At 33.9% G+C, this 7,662-nt stretch overlaps 1 pseudogene; it reads right to left on the bottom strand.

Annotated features, from left to right (window-relative positions):
* Positions 1-7,662, bottom strand: part of LOC105851250 (uncharacterized) — a 49,242-nt pseudogene that overhangs the window by 38,437 nt on the left and 3,143 nt on the right.

Below are 7,662 nucleotides of genomic sequence, written 5' to 3'. Positions count from 1 at the left end.
GTATTAGCCAAGTGTTATTGAGAGTTCTTTTGTATATCAAGAATATTCAAAGTGTTTAATCGATTGTTATTGAAAGAATGATTGAAGACGGTTTATATAGTTTCTGAAAAACATCTTAATAAATTGATTTGCCAATCGATTTCTTAAAGTAATAAAACCGGTCTAATCGATTTGCCAATCGATTATCGTGTGTCTTGTTTTTCTTGAATCTTGAAACTACGTAAGCCAATCGATTTACCAATCGATTCTTTAAATATCATTTTTCAGTGATTATGTTAAGACTTATATGCATCGATTTCGTAATCGATTGCAGATGTTATGTTCAAAGTAAAACACATACCAATCGATTTCGTAATCGATTTATTAAGTCTTCATAATCGATTAACAAATATTCAGAATCGATTTGGCCACAAGCTCAGAGTTCACTGTGATTTCAAAAAGTTCTTTCAATCGATTTGCCAATCGATTGTGTTTAAGTCAGTGACTCAGCTATTTTGATGTTAATCGACGTGCCAATCGATTTGTATGTATTTGTCTGAAAACGTTCTTACCTGGGGTTTAGTTCAATCGATTTCCCAATCGATTGCAACCAAACTTAACTTGATTGAAATTTCACACAATAGATTGTCCAATCGATTGTGTTTGTCACAGGGAAAGTTATTTTGCAAATAGTATTTAAGCAATCGATTTGCCAATCGATTACCCTCAAAACTGGAGTGTCACTGTGACTTGTACAATCAATTTCCCAATCGATTTATTTCAATCAGGTTTACTTTGTGAAATGTATAATCGATTTGTCAATCGATTAGCCTGTAAAACAGGGTGCCACTGACTTGTGCAGTTTTCATTTCTAATTTAGTCAGTCGATTGCCCAATCGATTATACCATCACAAACAGTTGTGTTTCCTTACACCCTTGTTATGAAATCGATTTCCCAATCGATTTACTCAGTCAAAAATCAACTTTTGTTGATTTCTTGTGTTCCAAGCAATATGTTCCAAGTGTGTAGGATTCGATTGTTGTTCCTGTAATCTTGCTCAATTCAAATATTAGATTTATCATATGAATGTATGAACATTGTATGTTTGTTAATTATGTCAAAATTAGGATTCAAAGGACTAAAGTCCAACACGTCGTAGGGTGTTAATAATTTCCTACTAGTAATCGACTCCCGAATCCAAATTTTTGGTTCAAAAATATTATTTTAGGTTTTATCCAATTTTTCCTTTAATAAAAATAAAATTGGTGGCGACTCCTTTTTCACGGACAAACCGGACGCGACATATACTTTTTTAGAAAATTCTTAGCGGATAAGAAAATTTGTTTCCAAGAAAATAAATACTTTTATAACTAATTTATGATATCACGTTCTTCTAAATACACATGTAAAAATTCAACTTTATTTCTCAATGAAAACAATGTAATCTCAATGAACTTAACATAACTATAATTTCTTAATTTAATTCCAAAAACTTATTAGTACTAATAAGGTTTTCATACAAAAATTCGTTTCTAATTAAATAAGTAAAGTACAATACAAATTACAACTCTTAATTCTCGTTATCAACTATCAGAGCGGGGTTTCTCCCAAATTTGAACTTCAAGACTCATTAACCTATAATAACTGCGATTTCGCAAACTTAGGGCATAACTAGTCAAACACAAACAATGAAGGAGGTGAGTTTTGAAATCATGTTAATAGTATCGTATAAGTAAGGAGAACACGCAAACAATTATAGTACAATTTGATCCGTTGTCGCACACGGGTCAAATACAATTGATAAAATGTAAATAGAGGTAATAACTCGAATCGTTTCGCAAGGACTTCTGATATGCTAATATAACCGAATTGAAAATTAAAATTAAAAAGGGGTTTTTAGATTTTTGATTTAACAGATGATCAAAACGATTAATCCACTTATTCGAGTTTCTGACCTATCACAGATTCTATCGATGAGTTTAATTTATAATTTGTGATTCTATTCTTATTTGACTACAGAATTGATCAAACAAGCGTAATCAATCCTATGTGAATTTGGTTTCTTTGGTTGGATTAAGCATCACAATCATCAAAATATTACAATTAACGATCAAGCGTCGCAAAATTATAATTTAATTAAATTAGAAATCGAAACCAAATTTTGTCGAATAAATTTAATCAATCCTATTGAAATTCAATTTAAGCAATCAAAATATCAATATAATCAAATAAACAAGAATAGAATCATGAATCGAAATTGACGGTGTAACCTGAATCTCAAGGTGTTGATGAAACTCTGAACTTGTGAATTAATCTTATAAAATTAGTCTTCCATGAAATTAAAATAAAATTGTTTATTTCTTGTAGCAATTTGAATCTTAATTTTTCCGTTTTTAGAAAAGAAACAAAACTGCCAATATATAGTACTTGATATTGAGCTTTAGGGTTTCAAAACAAGTGACCTGCTAATTAAAATTATTACAAAAATCCAGATTAGGAAATCTGCAATTTAGACCCAGCAAAGTTTGGAATTGGTCTTTTCTTCCAACACAAAAGTTGTAGCTCAGATATTTATTTTTCCAACGCCTACTCGTATGCGCCAATCTGATATCCAGAGCTCAAGTGATGACCTACAGAGCGAGAAAGAGTGAAAATATAAATAATAAAATTAAAATGCAAATAATAAAATTATAATTCAAATTCGACCCAAAGTTTAGAAACAAGCTAAAAATATTAATCTAAGCTATAAAGAGCTTTTAAAATACCAAACTAAAAAACTAAAAACATGTGCCCAAATGCTATGATCAAATTCTCCCAAACTTAAACTTTTGCACTCCGAGCAAAACAATGCATGTGATTCAAAATATTCTTATGAATGCAAAGTGGTGAGAGAAAAAATATTTCTAGCTTAAGGCAAACATGAATAGTTTTGTTATCACAACCAAGACAAACAAGAGGACAAATTAACTACAGAATGCATCATAAGTGATAGAGTCCTCCCAAGATATAAAATTCTCCCAAAGTGTTTGAGCTACTGTTTACACTCAAAACACATCATAAAAGCTAGCACTACCATAGGCTTGACAAGCCTCTATAATCTATATTTGAAACACATGCAGATAATGATCAAAAAGTCTTTATTTAGGTTGTAACGTGCCCAAGGTAAGGGTGAGATAATCCTAAGGAGACTATGATAAAAGAGTAATGATTAAGAGAAAAAAACAACATTAAGAAGTAACTCGACAAAACATCATTGACTTTTATTTTCATACTCTATTTGCTCGCAACACAACCATTTGTCCTCATATATATATATATATATATATTTTCTTTTTCTTTTTTTTTTCTTTTCTTTTTTCATAACCCTCAAATTTAAAAAAAAAAAAACAAGTTGAGCACTCCTATACTTATGTAAGGAAAAACTCCTTTATCCCCCAAGATTGAGGCAATTCATTGTTTTTCACTTTTTGACTTGTAATAAGCTATATAACAAAAAATGGGGTAATTAGGCTCAAAGGGGCTTAAACAAATGGATAATTGTAGGGTAGACTTATTTGGCTGGTAGCTTAAGTAGAAACAAATACCTAGATCATTTCAATATATGCATGCAGACAAGAATCAAGTCAAGTTTTGGCTTAACTAGCAATCATGAGTGAGATAACACACAAGAAAAAAAAAGATGGAAAAATGTATTCCATTCTTAATAAGGCTCAAAAATCTCACAAAGGTTAATGACTTATCGCAAATGATATACAATTTAGCATTTTAATCCAATTTATTTTATAAAGAATGCAAAAATAGTATCCAATCATGTCAGTCCAAACAAACTCTCAATATTTACAACAATAAAATCTGATGAAAAAACATGCAATGCAATGTCCATCTTTATTTATTTTATTTTAATTTTTTTATTTTTTAAAATATAACAAATAAAATCCTAAATAATACCCCCACACTTAAATTACACATTGTCCTCAATGAAAGTAACAAGTATAAAAAAAGAGTAAGGAAAGAGAGCTCCCTGTTTAAACTTCAGCATAGGTGGGCTTTTCCAAGGAGAGTTCTTCTATGGTAGCATCTTCAAGCACAGAGCTCTCATGGAATAGCTTGAGGCGTTGTCCATTTATTTTGAACATTTTTTCGGTGTTTTCACTTTTTATTTCCATTACACCATGAGGAAAAATGTTAGTAACGACAAAAGGGCCAATCCACTTCGATCGAAGTTTCCCAGCCATAATTTTCAAACGGGAGTTGAACAACAAAACTTTTTGGCGAATGGAAAATTTCTTCCTACAAATCATCTTATCATGCAAGTACTTAGTTTTCTCCTTATAGATGCGAGAGTTCTCGTAAGCTTCAATTCTAAGCTCTTCAAGTTGTTGCAATTGAAGCTTTCTCTCCAAACATGCTTTCTCCATCTCAAGGTTACAACTCTTGACCGCCCAATAAGCACGGTGCGCTATTTCTACTTGGAGGTGGCATGACTTACCAAACACAAGTCGATAAGGGGACATTCCTATTGGTGTTTTGCAGGCTGTTCTATGAGCCCAAAGAGCTTCTTCAAGTCGGTGGCTCCAATCTTTCCGGTTTGGCTGCACCATCTTTTCTAAGATCTGTTTGATTTCCCTATTTGAGACTTTAGCTAGCCCATTAGTTTGGGGATGATAAGGTGTAGAAACTCTATGCACAACCTCATACTTCTGAAGCAAAGCTTCCATGGTGCGGTTGCAAAAATGAGTGCCTTAATCACATATGATGGCTCGGGGTATTCCAAACCTGCAACAACTTTAGAATCAAACGCTTTATTGCATTTGTCATCGAATGTGAAACTGACATCTCTTTGCAGCAAATTTGACAGTGGAAGAGCTCTCTTGCTGAAATCCTTGATAAATCGCCTGAAAAACTAATCATGCAGCATTGAAAAGTGCCAGAAGCATTGCATAGGCCAAAGGGCATCCTCCTATAGGCAAATGTGCCAAAAGGACAAGTTAACGTAGTCTTTTCTTGGTCCTCTGGTGCAATATGGATCTGAAAATAACCAGAAAAACCATCAAGTAAACAATAATGTGACTTACCAGCCAACCGTTCAAGCATCTGATCAATGAATGGTAAAGGAAAATGATATTTTCTAGTTGCCTGGTTTAGTCTCCTGTAATCGATGCATAACCTCCAGCTGTTTGGCACTCGTGTGGGGATAAGTTCATTATTTTCATTTTTAACCACTGTGAAGTTTTCTTTGGGACTACCTGCACCGTACTCACCCATTGACTATTAGAGATGGGGTATATAATGTCTGCTTGCAAGAGCTCGGTCACTTCTTTTTTTACAACATCCAGAATTAATGGGTTAAGTTGCCTTTGGGGTTGCCTGACTAATTTTACCCTGTCCGCTGGTAGTATCCTATGCATACAAATGGATGGGCTGCTAATACCAGGAATATCAGACAAGGTCCGACTGATTGCCTTCCTGTGTTTTCTCAAAATCTGCAACAACTTCTCTTCCTGTTCATCTTTAAGTTTGGCAGAAATAATCAGAGGTAACTTGCCACTTCCTTCTAAATAAGCATATTTCAAATTTTCAGGAAGTGGTTTAAGCTCTATAGTCGGTGGTTGTTCAATGGAAGGTACAACACCAGTGGCCGAAGCTAAGTCTGCAAAATCAATTATGTTAGTAGAAATATCGATATCAGCACAATGATCAACTTGCAAGGCAGCTTCGATCTCAGCACACACATAGCACAATTGAGTATCTGTACAGAATTCAAAAGTATAAGTATCATCAAAACCAGACAATGAAGGAAAATCAATGGCAAACATATCAAGGTAAGTGTCATCAACCAAATCAGCAAGCAATTCAATTTGAAAAATAGAATGCTCTTTCACGGGGTGTTTTGTAACGCCCCGTTTTTCAAAGCGAAGGTGTATTTTTTTTCAAAAGAAATTAAACTAAAACAGAGAAATAAACGAGGAAATGCCTTTGGATAAATAATTAAGTCATTATAATTTACAAGCAGCGGAAAAGTTTCTCCAAATATAAATCCAAAGCATTTACACAACAACAATGGTACATGGAACCCATTCAATTAAGATGTCAAACTGACAATATTAGTATAAGTACAGTTTTCCAAATTAAAATACTCCAACCCAAAAAGAATGACGTCTAGTCCCTATACATCAACCTAATCTGATCATCCTACCAAAAACTATACACCCTGAGTGATCTCCACGCGCCCCGTGAGATCCTCCTAACGTAGCAGCAGTCAAGCGTTCCCATTTCCATTCCCGTCCGTCGGGTACGAACCGGTAGGATCGTCCTGACTCTCGTCTGAGGGCAAAACCCAGATTTCCACAATAATTGTAAAGGGTCACCAACCGAAATTAACAGTTAACACATAACATTTATGTTTTTAAATGCTCAAAATAACTTTTCAACTAAGCATGCACCTTAAAAAGATTTCTCATATGCTAAAAGTTCATGTAATGCTTGCCGATTAAAAATGAAATCAAAATGAAGTTCTCAAACAACCAAGTAATACATAACTGACCAAAGCATTGATAAATCAATTGAGCAATCGATTATCTAACTCAAAATAAGGACTTCTGCTGAGCCAATCGATTGCCAAATCGATTTGATCAGTTCTGCTGATTTCCTGCATGACCAAATCGATTTCTAAGTCGATTTTGTCAGTTTTGTTGAGTCCCTGTGTTGCCAAATCGATTTCCAAATCGATTTTGGCAGTTTTGCTGAGTTCCTGCCTCTCTGCCAATCGATTTCCAAATCGATTTCTTAAAAGATTTTGAAAGACATATTTATACAATCGATTGGCAAATCGATTAGGTTAAAATAGTGAACTTCCTGCAACTCATCCAATCGATTGGGAAATCGATTTCCCTGCTTATTCTTCCAAAAATACTTAAACTAATTCAATATCATTCATACACAATTCCACATCTTAACACTTAGCAATGATAACGCAATCGCTACAACATCATGAGTTTCGAAATAGTATTGCAATCAAACATGCTATCACCAAATTCCAAAACATAACACTTAACACTTATAACACAATTACTACAACATCATGGGTTTCGAAATGGTATTGCAATCAAACATGTTATCACCAAATTCCAAAACATAACACTTAACACTTATAACACAATTACTACAACATCATGGGTTTCGAAATGGTATTGCAATCAAACATGTTATCACCAAATTCCAAAACATACACTTAACACTTATAACACAATACTACAACATCATGGGTTTCGAAATGGTATTGCAATCAAACATGTTATCACCAAATTCCAAAACATACACTTAACTTTACCGAGGTGCCACCTATCACGGGTCAGCACGATTTACTAAAAGAAAAAGCGTACCGCCTATCACAGGCCAATACAGTTTACCGAGGTTCCACCTATCACGGGTCAGCACAACTTACTAAACGTAAACCGTAAATGTGCCACCTATCACGGGTTCAGCACAATTTACCAAAATGAAATGCATGGGCATACACAGACTTCATCCACAACAATCGTTACGCAAATGCAGATATTAAAAGATTCCCCATTTTTAATACTCATTTGACTTAAACGATTTTCACAACCAACATTAAGCAAACAGAAATATTAAGAGATTCCCCATTCTTAATACTCTTTTAACATAAACGATTTTCCAAA

Source organism: Cicer arietinum, chromosome 5, assembly GCF_000331145.2.
Source record: "Cicer arietinum cultivar CDC Frontier isolate Library 1 chromosome 5, Cicar.CDCFrontier_v2.0, whole genome shotgun sequence".
In the NCBI taxonomy this organism is placed as follows: domain Eukaryota; kingdom Viridiplantae; phylum Streptophyta; class Magnoliopsida; order Fabales; family Fabaceae; genus Cicer; species Cicer arietinum.
The sequence above is the reverse complement of the archived record's forward strand: the minus strand, read 5'-3'. Positions and strand labels throughout refer to the sequence as shown.